At 35.7% G+C, this 19,197-nt stretch overlaps 1 protein-coding gene across 10 annotated transcripts in view; it reads left to right on the top strand.

Moving 5' to 3' along the window:
• Positions 1 to 19,197, top strand: part of LOC106876180 (TWiK family of potassium channels protein 18) — a 321,498-nt gene that overhangs the window by 171,149 nt on the left and 131,152 nt on the right. For 3 of the 10 annotated variants that reach the window (XM_014924618.2, XM_014924616.2, XM_052965892.1), the window contains exon 3: positions 14,582 to 14,641. The exons of the other annotated variants lie outside the window; for them this stretch is intronic. The gene's annotated coding sequence lies outside the window, so the exon portion shown is untranslated. The remainder of the gene's footprint in view (positions 1 to 14,581; positions 14,642 to 19,197) is intronic. 10 annotated transcript variants of the gene reach the window in all.

The following is a 19,197-nucleotide window of genomic DNA, read 5'->3' as shown; positions in this document are numbered from 1 at the left end:
TATATATATATACATGTCTTTAAACATTGATACATGAGCATTTCCATGCATATATATTTTTATATATAATGCATTTATGTATGTATGTAAGTATGTATGTATGTATGTATGTATGTATGTATGCATATAACTATGCAGGGATGAAACAGTTTGATACAATCTCGATGGTACACGGAGTTTCCAGCGTGGTGCAAATCTTCATCCCTTTTGGAATCAAATGAGAGAAGTTTGTTGTTATTACCGTAAGATGGGCTGCGATTGGTCGAGCAAGATAACGCGGTTTGTGGTTTGATAGTGATACATTCAGCGACAACAGTTATTTGGAAAATCCTGCGTGAAGAACAGGAAATCGACAGCGTGGTGGACACGAAATCGGTCGCGCTGTTGGAGTGAAAGTTTGAAGGGGCGTTATGTGCAAATATATAGATATATATGTTTGTGAGTGGACGCGCTCATATGGTCTTGCGTGTATGTCTATATTAATGCGAACGTGCGCATCTGTACATGGGTGCGCAGGTACATGTCCACACACACACAGCCAACACATGCACACATGAACGAGCATGCGCGCGCACACACATACATGCATACAGATGCACACACAGACACCCACGCATGCGTATTCATTTATATGTGCATATGTATGCATATTAGTGTCGCGTGCATATGTGTACTCACGTGCACGTGCATGCATGAGTATACATGCGCATAACAACGGTTGGAGATTAGAAAGCGTTGTGGATTGGTAATTAGTAGTCCTACGCATGAGGTTACTTTGTGACAGTGACCTTCTTGGAGGCAGTGCAGAGTAGCGGTTGGTTTTACAGTGGTATATCCGGGTTCTCAGCGGTCAGAGACTTCAAAGTTGCCAAAAGGGCATATCTCTGGTGACAACAATAAGATAAATAGTATTTCATGTTGATGGATACTGTTGGATGCTGGAGGATATGCAGTTTTTCACAGAGACAGAGCTGGCAGTTCGGGGCGCCGCCTGTATATGGTGGCACTCTGTCAGCAATAGTCTACTTGATGCTGGGTGTTTCGCCTAGTAGGTCACGGAGTCTCCAGAGAGAACGAGTAGAGTTCTCGGTGTCACAGGATCTGAGCGAGTGCACATGCTGGAATTATCTTACCCTGAAGTCATTAGCTGTCATACTCGTATAGTGCCTAGTTTAGTAATACCATCGGATGGTGTAAGGGTAGCTCTGTATACTATGGCCCTTGATATACGGGATTCTTCTAGAGAGCACGTGGTAGGGTTTCGGTAGTTGCAGTTTGGGGTTCGGAGCATTTTTACGTCTATTCGTGCGTGCGATATTAGGTGCAATGTTGTCTAAGCAGGAGTAGCTCACCTTGACGTTATTGGTGTTGTAGAAATTGAAATACCTGTGGCCTCTGGGGAAGTGTTTCTTAATTAAAGACAGGAAGTTCCTAGCTATAGTTAGATAGATATACATTTGTATACTTGTATATTATATATATATATATATCTACGAGGTCTGATCAATAAGTATCCGGACCGCTGCCATAGTAACGAAGCTAAAGCACTCAGAGTAAAGCCACTTGGCAGAGATTGATCTACCGTCCTACTGTGCATGAACACTAAGTTTTAACGTTCGAGCTCACTTCCGCTGTTTACAGCATTTTTGGGAAGGAAGATGTGGTCCGTGTGATCGTCGCATTGACCATAAGAGACAAAGTTGTCATGCCGATACCTACTCCAGGACCTACACAAGTTGCAGAAAGTGTAAGGAGAGGCGTGTATGAGACGCGTGTCGTCCAACCTTGTTCGAAAACTGCTTTCAGCTGACCAAAAAGACACTGGAGTTTCAGTTGCACAAAACCTCCTTCATTGTGTGGAGAACGATGAAAACTTGTTGAAAACTTTGCGTAGACCTCTGAGAGGGGGTTGTCAAGCTTTTGCCAAAACTTGATGAAGGTTTTCTGCCCAACTTTCTCTGTCATTGTCAATGCGATGATCACACACTACACACCTTCCTTCTAAGCACTGCTGCAAACAGCAGATGTTAGCTAGAACATTAAATCTTTATGCACATGCGCAGCAAAATTCAAGATCAATCTGTGCCAAGCGGCTTTACTCTGCTTGATTTAACTTCGTTACTATGGCAAAATTCTGGATACTTTTTGTCAGACTATATGTGTGCGTGTGCGTATGTGTGTGCATAGATACCTATATGTGTTAAGCGTATATGCATTTGTATGTCGGCATTATGAAACAAAACTGCTGAGAAGCGGTATAAACACACCACGCTAAGACTGTAACTGAAGGAGAAAATATAACAATATTTTAGGACTTTCCAGTACACACAAACTGGACAATCAAAGCTAGTACTCCAGATATTGTTGTGAAAGACCAAAACAATAAAGTCTGTTTATTGATTGACATGTGCTTACTTTGTGATAATATCTCGGCAAAAGAATTTGATAGCCTCAGAAATTATTCAGATTTGCTGTTTGAAATCGAAAGTCTGTGGCATCTCAAGAGGGTTGCACTACCTGTGATTATAGGAGTACGTAGAATGATTAAAAAAATGAACTGGTAATTATTTGAGAACGATGCCTGCTTGCCATCCAGACAAGTAATGCAAACGATTGTTTTAATTGGTACATCACACGTATTGAGGAGCGCACTGTCACTGTGTATTCTGTTTCTTGTTTCCTTTTATTTTCTTTGTTTGTTTCTTTTTCTATTTCTTCCTTCTTTCTTGCTTTCTTTCTTGCTTTCTTTCTTGCTTTCTTTTTTTTTTTCTAGCATGTAACTTGTCAATGAGCAGCCTGGGTGTTTAATTTAAAGGACCTATCAATCTGTACAATGAGTTTCTTTGCCCTAGATTCTGGGAAGGCTTTGGGTGAGAAGTTAAAAATATGAAATATAATAATGTAATGTGATCAAGAAAGTGACCGTCGAAAGCTGGATAAAATGATTGCGAATAAAGGGTGAAAGAAAATAAACTTGCTTAATCGTAGTTATTAGATGTCTGGATGATGGAAGAGTATGAAGAAAAGAAGGAAAGCAGGTTAAATACGATAATTTTAATTGGAAAATAAGATTGCAATGACTGAAGAAGGTGAGTCTCATACCAGGGGTTGTTGGAGTCTTCGGCAAGTTAAGTACGAAGGTTACAAACAGGAGTGAAGAAATAGGGGCAAATGCGAAGGTAGAGCATGTACAAAATATAGCTTATCTGAAGAATGTGCGAAAACCACGAAGTTCAAGAGATTTGTACTTTAGTCCACTAGTTGAAGACACCTGACACATTGTTACATTCTCTGATAAAGCTACTGTGCTAATGAACAACAACAGAAGTAGCAGAAAACACCACTGTCATTGCCTACACCCTCACCGCCACCATCAAAGGAGCAACAACGACAATAATAGTAATAATAATAGTTTCAAATTTTGGCACACTATTAGCAATTTTGGTCGAGAGCGTAAATCGATTATATAGACCCCGGTGCTCAACTGGTACTGATTCTATTGATCCTGAAAGGATGAAAGACAAAGCCGACCTCAGTGGCATTTGAACTCAGAACGTAAAGACTGACGAAATGCTGCCAAACATTTTGACCAGCATGCTAACGATTCTTCCAGCTCGCCGCCGTAATAATAATGATGATAATAATAATAATAATAATAATAATAATAATAATAATAATAATAATAATAATAATAATAATAATATTAATAATAATAATAATAATAATAATAATAATAATAATAATAATAATAATAATAATTAAAAAAAAATATTCAGACAAATACATAACAAAAACACCAGGACTTACAAATATATATAACATACAGAAAATTGCACTACTGGGTACTGCACATATTCTACGCAAAACACTTTCAATACAGTAAACATAAGAGCACCACAGCAAACCACAGCACATACCCAAGGCGCACAGAGCTGCGCTCGGTAGTGAAGTGAAAGCACGTTATAAAAATAAAACTACTGAACAATAATAATAATAATAATAATCATAATCATAATATTAATGGTTTCAAATTTTGCCACAAGGCAGCAGTTTTGCGGGAGGGGATGAGTCGATTATATCGACCCTAGTTTTTAACTGGTACTTATTTTATTGACCCCAAAAGAATGAAAGGCAACGTCGATCTCGGTGGAGTTCAAATTAATTAATCCTGCTGTTGAATGACAAGCCGGCGTTGTTTGTTTTCAATTACCAATATCAAAACCGTTTTTTAAAAGCCAGCCTTCGTTTGGAATTACTATATCTGAAGTCTGCAAAATGGTGTTATGATTATATGAAAAATTAGTATTTTTCTGGTACATTTTTCTTACTGAATGGAAGCTAATATAGTGAAACAGCTTATTAAACCTGACATTTGATTGTACAAAGCTTCACGATGAATTTTATTGCTGCTAACAGTCCTTTGTCTCAGGCACCAATCAGAAATAATCAACGTTTAAAGCAAAACAAAACAAAAAAAAAAGCAAAAAAACCCAACAACGCAGTTCATTGACTTCTCATTTATGTAATTATATAATATCAATTGACATATAACCGTTCATTATAATTAAGACAGATCGACACATCAAACGTTAACTTTCAAACCGCCTAAATAGAGCGTCTCTGTTTTTAGCACTGGAATCGTATAATTGAGCGTAAGTATTAGCAGTGTGAAATTGAATATTAAAACTGCTTTATTATCTTTCAGGACATCTTCAAGATGTCTCGTTGTTAGATTATCGATATTGATCTGTAATGTATTACTGATATTTTCATCCGACGTTCATATAATAATATCGACCATTCGCCGGTTAATTCGCGTTGAATCAAATACTTTAAACTAACAAACTTTGATTTTATAGTATTTGATTCGATTGCGTTTCCTAGGAGATACTTTCAAAAGAGAACTGAACCGAACTTTTTAGTTTCTACAATATTTCGAAATATAAGACGTTCAAGAATAATTGAGCACATTAGGATAACTAAAAACAAATACAACATAAAATATTTTGGAAAGTTTAATGGCTGGCAAGATATGTCATTAAGTACTTGTATGTATCCTATAATATTCATGCATATTTTTTTAATCCCCACCTTGTACGTTTTTTGAAACATTTATAACTACCTTATTTTTTTCTACGTGTGCGTGCTTGTGTTTTCACTTTAACACTAATTTTTATGAAGTTTAATGATAAGCGTACGCAGTCCCTTTAGAACAGTTGATTTGTTCCATTACCTACTGTGCGTTAGCAATAATTCATTGGAATAGGTTTATAGATTATTTATTGGTGACGTGTATGTTATGAATGAGTGAGTGTATGCTGGAGATTATTGTATGCGTGTGCTTCCATAAATCTCTTCCACGTTACTGATTCTAACATTTATGTCTTCAGTATTTGCTTCGAAGATTCGAAATTGGCAGGGAAAGAGTAAAATTATCGATAATTATCGATATTATTATTTTTATTATTATTATCATTATTACTATTATTATCATCATCATCATCATCATCATCATCATCATCATCATCATCATCATCATCATATCATTGCTATGAATTATTTGGCCTGTATAGTATTCAGTAAACATATTCCTTAACCAGTGATTGGTCCCCATAATGAACAATACTTCCTATAGACAGGTGCAGAGTTAGGCATAAATCTTGTACTTCACATCTATTATTGATGTATCTTATTAGGTTTCCTTTAGATAGGAACAGTTTAGCGGTACTCCTGCGACATACCCGATAATATTGTAACAGAACATAAATCACATTAAAATCGGGGAATTACAAGTTGATAGAAGACCCAACGTTTAGTTATGCATCAGGATAAGAAATCATTTCAGCTTTCAATTGTTGTTGAAGCTATACAAAGATGAAATGTTTCCTACATTGGAATGTTGTTCATGCACCTTAGATTTAAACATTCTTGAGTACAACCCTTCAGAAGATTGACTTTCTCTCATATTAGAACCTTTTAGTTGATCACCGAGACGATGTATTCGCCATATCACTTTTCAATGCACTACGATAGTACAGCGATTCACAAAATAACATGCATTCTGTCTTAAACAAGACCTCAATTTGTCATCCCAAATCCCATAATCTATTCCTAATACAGCTCACCATTATAGCTACTTCACTATTTTGCTCTTTCCAGCAAATGTCAGTCAACAGAAGTTAAAGTTCAATACCTCATCGATCTTATTATTCTGTAACTGCTTTAAAAGGTTGCGGCCACTGCTCTGCTAGGCTCTTTGGTCCAAAAAAAACTTTTAACATTTTCGTAAATGGTAAATACATGAGGAGAAATATATAACTGATATAATACGTGTCATTTCTCTAATAATAATCATTACATCGGTCTCCGAATGACAAAACTCTAAGTAAGCATCTTCAGATTTGATATCACAATATAATCACTCGCAACTAAATACTTGTTATGTCTCAAGCTACTGCTATCTAGCACCTTCGGATGATCTCTGCTCAACCGCTACACAACTGCTACACAACTGCTACTCGACTGCTACTCAACACTCATACCACGGCCAGACTACCTCTATTTATATGTCTTGGGAGATCCTACTTCTTCGCCTGAGGGCGTCGACACAACAATACTACATGCATTATAATCCTGTACCTTACCGATTGCAGCATTCATAACTCTCTTGGAGCTAAATGATGCTTTCAATTTAGACACAAGGCGAACAATTACGAAAGGAAGGGGTTAGTTGATGTCGATCAGGAAAAGATAAAAATTGAAAACGATCTCGGCGTTACTGTAACTCGGGATGCAAAAAGAGACATTGTCACACATTTTTTTTTACACTAACGATTCTGCCACCTCTCCATCTTTTAAGGGTCAAATAATATTTATAGGTTCAGACAGAAGGACAATAACTTTAAGTGGAGGTATGAGAGGATAACATTCATATCAGTGGTGCAGTAGTATTTTGCTTTATCGACCGGCTAAGCTTGAAAGCTAGAGTTAAGCTCGGTGGGATACGAACTCTGAACAGGAACAATTACCGAAAACCATATTTCTGAGTCTAAAGATTCAGTCATCTCATGCATAATGAAATTATAATATCAATATTTGCCTGTATTTAATGCTTTCATTTTAGTTAATCATATTGCCCATGCTTCTCCTACCTTGTTACTGTTAGCATTGATGTAGCAATTGCTTGAGTGTTTAAATTAAATACTTGACTGCTTTAACATTGTAAAACAAGTCCAAAAGAAATCAGTGTATTATTGAATTGTAAGAGAATATATCTCATATGTTTCTTCTATGTTCTCCTACGCTTGCACAAACAAAGTTAAGATATATTTGAACGCGGTTGATTTTGCAGGAAAGACACAACAGTGTAAGAAATATGCTGAAGAATTTTGAACATGTAAATATTTAGCAAAGTAATATCTATTGCTATCTCAATGAATTATATAACAGACTAACTAAGATGAATTAAAAATATGAAATAACTCAAACTCTTTGAAATATGAAGTGGCTTCGCCTCATTACAAAACATTGTAAATGGAAAAAGAAAACAAAAGAGCTGTAAACGAAGATAATTTACATTACACACTAATTTGTTTTAATTAAAGGAATAACATGCAGAAAAGTAGGAGAGTATGGAGGTGAAACGATAGCAGAGTTTTAAAATAAACAAATATAAATTGTGTGAAAAAACAAACTGTCTATACTTGCATAAACAAAGTAATCAAATTGATAATATAGCAATGTTAACAGAAGTGATATTGCTGAAAATATAATTTAAAAGAAAGATGTTAATAGAACAATTTTTAATAATCTAGTTGAATCATAACATGATACACGACAATAAATAGAAAATTTATGATCTCCATATATAAAATTTGAAAATATTTTGGATGTGCAATTTATCTTTGAAAACGTGAATGAGAATAACTTACTGAGCACGATTTTACGTTGGATATATTTGAAGTTTACGAAAACAGTGTGAACTTAATCTCTGAGTAATAGTTTCAGTTTCGCGTATCTAGCCGAATGGCAATGAAATCGAGACATGCGCGCACATATACACAGATAATACATATACGCATACGCGCGCGCACACTGCTACATACTGACATATCCACGGTCATAGGCAAATACGCAAAACTTATATCATTGCAGAATGCGTAGAACGACACGAAATAATACGTATTTAGGTATGCCTGATTACAGACTCTCATGACGTAATAGAGCTGAACGTTGAGAAGCTTAATGCACAACAGAGACATCCGAGGATCAATCTCACTACAATGTATTTTAAGCATTTTTTTTTTTATCGTTTGTCAATAGCCTTGTGTTGACTTAGGCATCGCATGTGAAGTTAGGCATACGGAAATTATGCAGAAACCCATCAAATTGAATGGATTGCACATATGCCACGCTGATTCTTTGAGAGGATTTCATTAAGAGTAAATATGTCTGTGGAGTACTCGACCATTTACACGTTATCATAATGTGACGTTTGTTTTGCTGATCGAGTAATTGATTACTCATCGAGGAAACCCACGGAGATTTATGTATGTTACATTAAAATGTTAGTTCAAACCATGATTACGTTGACTTTACATTTCATCCCTCAGGGTCCTGAAATAAATGCAGTCACTTAGAACGACTATGCTTCAATTCTTAATATTTTCGGTTTTGTGCTATTGTGTGACGTCGTTGTATTTTTTAGATCGTAAGGAGCACAAAGAAAAATACTTAGCAATATTTAGTTAAGTTCCTTTAAATGTCGGCTTGAAATGATGCTGGCCTTGGGCGAAAATGTGAAATCAATATTTCAAGGGCAGAGAGAGAAAAGATATACGGTTGAATGAAGTTCGTGGTGAAGAATTTTGTCTTGAAGATGAAGCAGTTATGGTTGCGTGGTTAACAAGTTATTGGTGTGTGGTTTCGTGGTAAAGATGGTTCCAAATTTGATCCCTCAGCACAACACCTTGAATAAATGCTTTCCTCCATATACTTTTGCTGATCAGTAATTTATACGGAAGCCCGTGGTAAAACACACATGCATGGTACTTTAGGGACAAATTGTGGACACCTATTCGATGATACCATCCATCCTCTAATTATCATCCGAAGCACTAAAAAGGACATGGGAATTACCATTCATCCTGAAAGATACAGGAAAACCTGTGAGTAAATCATCATTTGAATTGTGCCATAGAAAGAGAAATTCTTCTTCAATGCATTCCTTTTTTTCTTTTGTTGCTTCTGACTTTTTCAATTTCAACACAGAGAAGATTGATACATTTTAACTCATGCCTTATCGTTATCACCGTCGACTTTTTGCTACTTTTACTATCAGTTAAATCCTCGTATCTAGCATTGGTAGTGATATATATACGTCTTTTAAAATATGGTTGGAATTCATGCTTAAATTCCATACGGTTCCTTTCCTTGTTTCTATAAAAAAAAAAAGTATAAACGATCCTATTTCAGCACAATTTAACCATGCTAGAGTATATTCATATGCGGTCTGTAATGAATGAAATTATGTCTTATTCTATAGCTAACTCCATCCAATTTGGAAAATGAAGTAAAAAACTCTATATAGAATGCCTTTAAATGACAGCACAGAAAAAAGATAACAGGAAAACGACCCACTGGACATTAATAGAAAGCAGAGACATAACTGCAGAACAAGATTTAATTTAAAGCAACTGAGAAATATCCTTTATCAGCTGCCTAACGTATGTTAACTTGATTTTGACTCCCAGTTATTATATTAATGATATTGACTATATTTTCTTGTCTCAGTAAATGCAATTTAGAACAGATAATTCATAGAACTCAAGTTCAGAACTAGTGCCAGCATTTTATTCAACTTCAGCAAAGAGAAACAAACTCTAAGTTTCACAGTTTTTTTCACATATATGAAGAGGTAGCAAATGGCAGCGCACTTGAAAAACCGGTTTGCTATCTTCTACTGGGAAGTTAGATGTATGCATTATATATATATGTGTGTGTGTGTGTGTGTGTGTGTGTGTGTGTGTGTGTGTGTGTGTGTGTGTGTGTGTGTGTGTGTGTGTGTGTGTGTGCGTGTGTGTGTGTGCGTGTGTGCGTGCGTGCATTCATACGCCATGTTGGACCGCTAAACTCTACACTTTTTTTATTTCCTCTTATTCCGTTTCTGTTGTAGATCGTAGGCTCGAAACGTAAAACACTTTTTTCAATTTTCCCGAGCATCAGACTAATATACTTGGTTATTGTTCATACGCCTGTCTTCGTCTTTTGTTTATCTATAAATTTCAACTATGCATGTATGTTTGAATATGAAAGGAAAAATGTGTTTTTCTTGAGAGTGTAATTCGCAACATTTACTATATCATAATATACTTTTGCAATATATTATGGATTGTAAGTTAAAATGTCTTACATGGAACATTTGAAATTGATGAAAAGTTATGCAATAAAGTACATAAAAAACCTAAACAATCAAGGAATAATGAAAGTAGTATATAATGAATGTAGATAAGGGCGGTTTAAAGTGAAACGAAATTTAATAAAAAAAAAAAGAAAAATGGGAAAGAAATAAAATGCATTAAAAAAACGAAAAGAAATGAAACTGAACGAAACAATGAGGAAATTGCAAGAATAAAAAATAAAGGAATATGTACAGAATATTCTTTGAGGGAAAAGGTAAATGTATAAAGGTAAGGAAGAAGGTAAATATATAAAGGTAAGGAATAAGGTAAATGTATAATGAGGAGAAGTCAATACAAAATTTGTTTGAAACAAGAGCATGATAAAGCGACTAGGAAGAACAAAATAGTAAAAATAGGTAATAATGAAAGAATACGTATAAATCTACGCATAAACGAACACACATAAACACACACAGACGCACACGCAGACACACACATACATACACACACACACAAACATATATATATATATATATATATATATATAAATATATATATATATAAACAAATAGTAAATGAGTATATGCATATATACGTACAGGTATGTGCATACCGACATCCACCTGTATGTGTAGGTGCATATCTGGGTACAGGACATTGCAAACAAAACGTAGACGAGAAAACACACAAGCCACATAGAGAACAATTCTCCTTCATTAGCTACCCCCGTTTTAACACCGGCGTTTCGATATATAGATATATATATATATATATATCATATGCATGTGTGTGTGATATATGTATGTGTGTGTGTGTTGGGGTAAGGCTGAGTGTATGTATTATATGTATATAGATCAAGATAAAGGGCGTGGCCATTCCAGTAATCTGAGAGAGGAGATGAAAAGCATGAATGAACAGGTGCAAATGTGTATCATAAGTCTATTTGGTTGTTACAGGTGCATCAACTTTGTGGAACCAGGAGGGAATGGCATTAAGTTTACAGGAAATATACTCAATGGGGAAGCTTATTTATACACACGACACAAACACAACACCATACACAATGCGTGCGCACATACACCTACACGTGTATAGAAACACACATGCGTACATATACAAACATCCCTGTGTACAGTACACATAGTCAGCTACTCATTGCCGTAGGAGCTCAGATAATCTCATACACATTGAGATATGCACTTATACACGCACACAACACATTTAAAAACAAATGATTTCCCAGTTTAAGACACTCACATACTGACAACTATATGTCATTCCCTTCATAACAGCTATGTTGCTGTTTTTGTTCTTGCTACTCTGGGTAACGGCTAATTCCATAGAGAATTAAGTCAATTCAATTATAATTTTTATAACTCTTTTACTTGTTTCAGTCATTTGACTGCGGCCATGCTGGAGCACCACCTTTAGTCGAGCAAATCGACACCAGAACTTATTCTTTGTAAGCCTAATACTTATTCTATCGGTCTCTTTGGCCGAACCGCTAATTTACGGGGACATAAACACACCAGCAACAGTTGTCAAGCGAAGCTGGGGTGACAAACACAGACACACAAACATATACACACAAATATATGTATATACATATATACGACGGGCTTCTTTCAGTTCCGTCTACCAAATTTACTCACAAGGATTTGGTCGGCCCTAGGCTATAGTAGACATTAGACTGCGGCCATGCTGTGGCAGCACCTTCAGGAATTTTAGTCGAACGAATTAACCCAAGTACGTTGTTTTTTTAAAGCCATGTATCGGTCTATTTTGAAGAACCACTAAGTTATGGATACGTTAACACACCAACACTAGATGTCAAGCAGTGGTAGGAATAATCACAGGGGCAAAGACACACGCACGCACACACTCACATGTGTGTGTGTGTGTGTGTGTGTGTGTGTGTGTGTGTGTGTGCGTTTGTATGTATATGTGTAATATACTTTTTTGGTTACCTATCCTTTGTCTCTCGTCATTATTTCTCATATGTGTGTGTGTGTGTGTGTGTGTGTACGATAGCCTTCTTTCAGTGTCTGTCTACCAAATCCAGTCACAAGGAACTGGTTGGCCCGAGGTGCTATCAAGGTGCTACGCAGTGAGATGAACCACGCCTTCTTGATTATACCTTCCTTTCTTATATTTCACTTGGATTTTTTTTTATCTCCTTTCTATCTCTCTGTACTTCTCTTTGTGTACCCATAGACACACACATACACACATATATGTGTTTATACATGTGGAATTATGTGCTCACATGCATATATAGATATAAATGACGCACAGACACGTATATCTATCTATGAAATACAAGTATTGCTGTTAAAATTTTTTGTTCAACGAAGACTGATTCTTTGGATGATTTCTTTTTTCAGCATTCTAGGCACAGATATTACTCAATTACTCCGTGCTCATTGATATATACTTTAGTTAGTTTAGGTGAGTTACGGAAACAACCTTTTAATTTCAAGAATTTTACAGTTACTTTACACGGGTGTTTTATTCCACTAAAGCAGGTAAGAAGTGTTCTTTAGCTGCTTATTATTACCGTTTAGCCAATCCAAATTTTAATTCATAAATTGTCTATTACCACTTTTGTTATGTTCGAATTGTATAAACTGTTTGTCTCATTTAAGAGACTGTTTGTTCATCAAGTTTAATTATGTATTAACTTTAGATTAATAGCTTTAATGAAATCCGGGGTTTCACTTCTTCTGCACCGTAACAGAAATATTAAAATATATTATATAATTCTTGACTAGAAACCAATGAAATAAGAGACGCAGATCTAGATGCATTTTGTGAGATAAACGAGAGTTTATTCTTCCAAAATTAAGATGAATTATTTTGTCAGTTTTATGAAAAGTCTAGATTTAAAATTTTTACTTGTGTTAGTAAAATCAGGAAATTCTTCCTCCGGTTAGCTAATCAAAATCAGTATGCGCACTCACTCACTCACTCACACACACTCACTCATACACACACACTCACTCACACACACACACACAGAATTCTTTTCATTGATAGCATAATAGGAGCAATTTTGCGCACAAGAGCAACATTCCTATTAGCTAAGATCAAAACGTCCATTAGCTAATAGAAGTAATATGCCTATTAGTTAATAGAAGTCAAACTATTATTATCGGAAATATTGCGAAGATTCTGTCGAGGCGTAGACGATATGATTAAGCTGAATTCATATAAAAATAACTCATTACTGAAAGCACAGCTCAAAATATACACAGATTTCTATTTCAAAACAGGGTTTTCTAGACAAAAGTACGTAAGAGTTGAAGAAAAATTGAGTAAAGATGGGATTAGAGAGGAAATTAAGAAAACACTTTCAAGATATCAGTGAATTCAGTCGATGCTGTCAATGGGGCATACGTATATGTGAAAAGTTAACATTGTTACAGGATGTAGAGTTGATATACATATGCATGTATTTACACACGCGTGCGTACATAACTCTCTGTGCATCTATCTAAGTATCTATCTTGCTATCAATATCCTCCTCCACTCTCTCTCCCTCTTTCTCTCTCAATCTCTCTTTCTCTCTCACTCTCTCTCTCTCTCACTAGACACACACACGCACAATCGTGTGGGTGTAAGGAGGTGATAGCCGTTTTATTTGCTTTCGTTGATAGCTGTTGGAGTGCAGGAAGCAATATAGTTAGGAATAATAATGTGACAATCTTCAAAGATAATGTCAACAAACTACCGAGGAAATCAATCATTTAAATCATGTTATTGTATATTGTTTCAAGATAATACTGAGATCATTATTACTCCGCTAATTTCATATATTTCTACTGATATGGAAATGATAGATATCCATTTAGCATAATGAAGTTATTGGGAGCTAATTATATTTTCGAGATTAAAAATAAATACTTTCACGCGAGACTCTAGTAAAAATAACATTTATCATCCATCTCTGACTGCCACGCTGTCTGCCTGAAAACACCTATACGTATTCCGTGTATATGCAGTTTGTATGCGTTCATGTATGTATGTACGTTTATTTAGTTATATTTTCAGTATTTCCGACGAAGAGTAAATGATTCATTTTCTATCCCAGGAGTAAATGATGGGGATGTTCAACTAGTATTCTTTCTGTTGATGTCTGTGTATGTATTCAATATTAAGGGGATTCTCTATATTTATTCCAGGACAGTCTGTTTCCCGAATGACATTGTATATCGTTTTTGTAACTAGGTCGCGTCATGTAGGTAGGTAGTACCTTGATGATATTTTTGGATAGTTGCTAAACACAAGTGTGGTGTGCTTAGCACATCACACAGAAATATGACATAATCTACATTGTTGGTTGCATCTTCGAGCTCCACTGGTTTCAGTCGCTTTCGTTTATTAGGAATTTCGTAGCAATCTGTCCTTGGATTGCAAATGCATAGTCTTCGAAGTGTGATGTGATGTAGCGGCTACATGTCCAAGGGAGGTTTCTCTTCATGTCGATATCACTGTCTCATTCTTGGGCGGTAGAATCGTTAACACGTCGGAAAGAATGCTTAGCGGTATTTTGTCTGTCTTCGTGTTCGGAGTTCACATTCCACCGGGGTCGAATTTGCTTTTCATCCTTTCGAGGTCGATAAAATGTACCAGTTGAAAATTTCAGGCTTTATGCTTATTATAGAAAGAATGTTACTGTTCAGTCGTTCGGGAAACATACACATACATAGTTCTTTGTTATTACCCTGAGCGTTTCACATACAGGTGTTCGCAGAAGTATCTTAGTTCGGCTGTTTTGTGATTGTATGGGAGATCATCAGGAAGGGAGTGCTCCTTGAGGAGTTCACTGAGGATATTGCTCTCTTCACCTATCAGTACTAAGTTAACGTATTTATTTTTGCTGCTATTCTTTAGCAAGTGCTATCTGAGAGAGATTATACGGCATTGAAAGGCTGTTTGTCCTAATCTCAAGTCTCTGCCACATTTATCTCTCCTTAAGTGGAGCCTGCTGATATCACTGTTTCGGAGATTTCCAGTTGAAGTCAGTATTTTGCGAGTTTTAACGTCTATGGAGTGGATTTCTTCTACAGATCAAAAGCATGTACGTACGTATGTGTGTATGTATGTATGTATGTATGTATGTATGCATGTATGTATGTATGTATGTATGTATGTATGTATGTATGTATGCATGTGTGCATGTATGTATGCCTACATGCATTCTTATATCTTTATATCTGTGTGATTGTATTTGCGTATGAGCTATGTTTGTTAGCGCACTGAAGGCTTCACAGCAAATTTCAGTTATTGATTTTATCGTCCAAATTCTATAAAATGTCAATAATTTAAGCGGAATTTCATATGTAATCAACAACACCACATTTTAATCACGAAAACGTTTGGAAAATATTCGATAAATTAAATAAAAGCAAAGCAAAACATCGATTTATAGTTGATATATAGACTACTTGACTAACGTAAAGTGAATTTGATGTCCTTAATTATCGTTTAGAAATATAGTCTTTGCGATATTTTTATGGAAAAAATAAAAGATCGAAATCAAATTATGTTGTTTGGCGACGGCAAAGCAGTTATTACTGTCAAAGGAATTTGATTTTAATGACATATTTAGTGTAGGAAGGCAGCACTGTTTGAATGCATATGTGGCTGGAGGGTGGGGGGCAAAGTTAAGTGAGGAAAAAACCAAACAACTGTCCTGATGATTTCAGGAATGTGGAATTTGCCCAAGGCGCCCAAAGGCCGGGTTGTACTGTTGCTAAACCCAGCAAGGGAATACGTCCTTAATTATCTTTAGATTGCAGAACTGGACCGAAATGATTTCAGCAATTTTGAATAATATTATTAAATACAGCTCAATGTTAAGTTATCATGTTAATTTGGGCAGTGTATTAAGTATACGATCGATAATATTATAGTTTGGTGTTATTTTCTATAAAGAGTTTGTTAATCAACTGAAAATTTATAGAATTTGGAAAGTATAAAGTCACTTGCAACTTGAACTGAAAACAATTCACTCGTTTGATTTGGATTCTTACAACGAAATAGTAATATACTGATCATTCAGTCCATTTCTAAAGTCTAAAGTTAACTTATAACCATGTGTGATTAGTATCATAGAAAACTGAATACCAAACAACGATGAATTGTTTACACAGACATGAATGAAATGAAACAAAATTTCCAAGAATAGCCTTGTTATTTGAGATTTATACGTTATTTATATAAATGATAAACTCTATTACGACTTTTTTTGTTTTGTTGACAAATAAACATACAATTGCGCCTTCTGACATCAAAATTGTTTGAATTCTATTTCAACACTTGTATTTATTAATAAACTTTGTATGAAAGAGGAACTATTTACGTGAGACCCAGTCTATAAATGTTTTGTTGCAAATAAATGCTCAAATCAATTATAATACAAGCTTAAACACACCGGTTTAAATAGGTTCCTGACACGGACCAATCTAGTCAATTCACTGCCAGCATTATTAGAGGCAGCATTAAACCATGAGCTAAATTTAGATAGTTTAAACAAAATTATGCGCAGGTGAGTTGATATAGATATCTGCAAACAGGAATTGACATTTTTCGGGTACGAATATTTAACTTATGATTATGTGGCGGGTTCGAAATGAATTTTAAATCCTTATGTTTGATGAGTGCAACAATTACAAAAGTAGATACAGATAAAGAAGAAATGTTGGTTTTAATGAGTATATGAGAATATACTTAGGGAAACTTAGTATAGCAAGAAGCACAAAATATGTATTTATTATTCCGTGTTGTTTAGCAAAATTTCTCCCTCTCTCTGTCTTTCTCTCTGTCTCTCTGTCTCTCTGTCTCTCTGTCTCTGTCTCTCTCTCTCTCTCTCTCTCTCTCTCTCTCTCTCTCTCTCTCTCTCTCTCTCTCTCTCTCTCTCTCTCTCACTCACACATTGCTGATAAAATATTTACCTTTCATATATTTGTTGAAATAAACAATTATTTCTGGTCTCTTCTGAAGTATCTTATGTGTATAACGAAAACCGATAGCTAATCGATTCCCAGAAAAAAAGGATAATTGTGTGTTACTTTTATTTATAAGCGATGTCAGTACTTCAGGAGCAGATCTATGATCTTAACATTGTCGTCACGTTTGAGTACATCGTTTATCAAAGACATACTAACTGTGAATATTTGGACTCTTATTCCAATATCATATATGCACCTATGAGTAAATTATATTCTCTTATTCTTCTATTTCCTTCAGTCATTTGACTTTGACCATGCTGGAGCACCGGCTTTCAGTTGAAGAATAGACCCCAGGACTTATTCTTTGTAAGCCTAGTGCTAATTCTATCAGCTGATGAAGGAAATGTTCTCTATGTGGCCTGTGTGTTTTCTGCACTCCGTTTATCATTTTGTCCACGTTTGTTTGCAACGTCCTGTACCCAGATATGCATCTATATATACATGTAGATGTAGGTATGTACATATATGTACGTATATATGCATATACTCATATATTATTTGTATATATATATATATATATATATATATATATATATATATACATATATATATTTACGACGGGTTTCTTTCAATTTCCATTTACCAAATCCACTCACAAGGCTTTGGTCGGCCCGAGGCTGCCGTAGAAGACACTTGCCCAAGGTACCGCGCAGTAGGACTGAAACCGGAATTATGTGGTTGAGAGACAAACATCTAAACAGCTATATGAATTTTACAAAAATGTTCTAGCATATGATTGGCGATATATTTGGTTGCTATTTCTTGCAGACTCACACGTAAACTTACAACTGTACTCGTTGGTTTCTCGCATCAAGTAGTATTGATAGATGTATGATTAGTGACTGAAGTGTCACCATTTCGTCACTTCTCAACTTGTCACTAGCAATACTGAGCTGTTTACGCCGCTACAGATATATACACATCTTTCAACAGCCTCCTGTGGAATCTGTGAAAATCATTAGCACGCACGTGGCTGAAGCTCACTATAAATTACGAGAGTGTCAGATATGTTCAGAAACGCTGAAATTTAATTCCACCATAGTTTGTTGATGTTGTTACTGCTGTTATTATTACTGCTGCGGTTGTTTTTATTGTTCTGCTGCTGCTGCTGCTGCTGTTGCTATTTTTGTTGTTGTTGTTGTTGCAAATGATTTCGGTGTTGTTTCTTTTGTTATCGTTACTGCTGTCGCTGTCGATGTGACTGCAGTTGTTATGCCCCACATTAGTACTGATTTAAATAGCGTGACCAAAATGATTCATTTACATGAGTATTGTATCTAGGGCTATATTACCTAACGCGAAATTCCTTTACAAAAATGTAGGCAAGGTGTGATTTGAGACAAACGAAACACGTATTACAAGAAACATGTATTTTTATAGACAGACCTGTCCTTTGTGCAGCATCGTTAACAAATGTGGAACACGTCACGAATTTCTGTAACAAGTGTGCTGCACACGCTACATAGTAATCTTCTCAAGAAAGCTGCTAGAGCTCGATCGCTAATTTTAAGAAGATCGTAGGTATCGATGTGTGGTTACGAAAAACGCGCGAGCGTGCGTTTGTGCGTCTGTGTTTGTTCCTCCAACATCGCTTGACAACCGATGCTGGTATGTTTCCGTCTCCGTAACTTAGCGGTTCTGCAAAACAGACCGAGAGAATAAGTACTAGGCTTGCAACGAATGTCTTAGGGTCGATTTCCTCGATTAAGGCGGTACTCCAGCATGGCCGAAGTCAAATGACTGAAACAAATAAAAGAATATATATACATATATATATATATATA

The sequence above is a fragment of the Octopus bimaculoides genome, chromosome 1, assembly GCF_001194135.2.
Source record: "Octopus bimaculoides isolate UCB-OBI-ISO-001 chromosome 1, ASM119413v2, whole genome shotgun sequence".
NCBI lineage: Eukaryota > Metazoa > Mollusca > Cephalopoda > Octopoda > Octopodidae > Octopus > Octopus bimaculoides.
The sequence above is the reverse complement of the archived record's forward strand: the minus strand, read 5'-3'. Positions and strand labels throughout refer to the sequence as shown.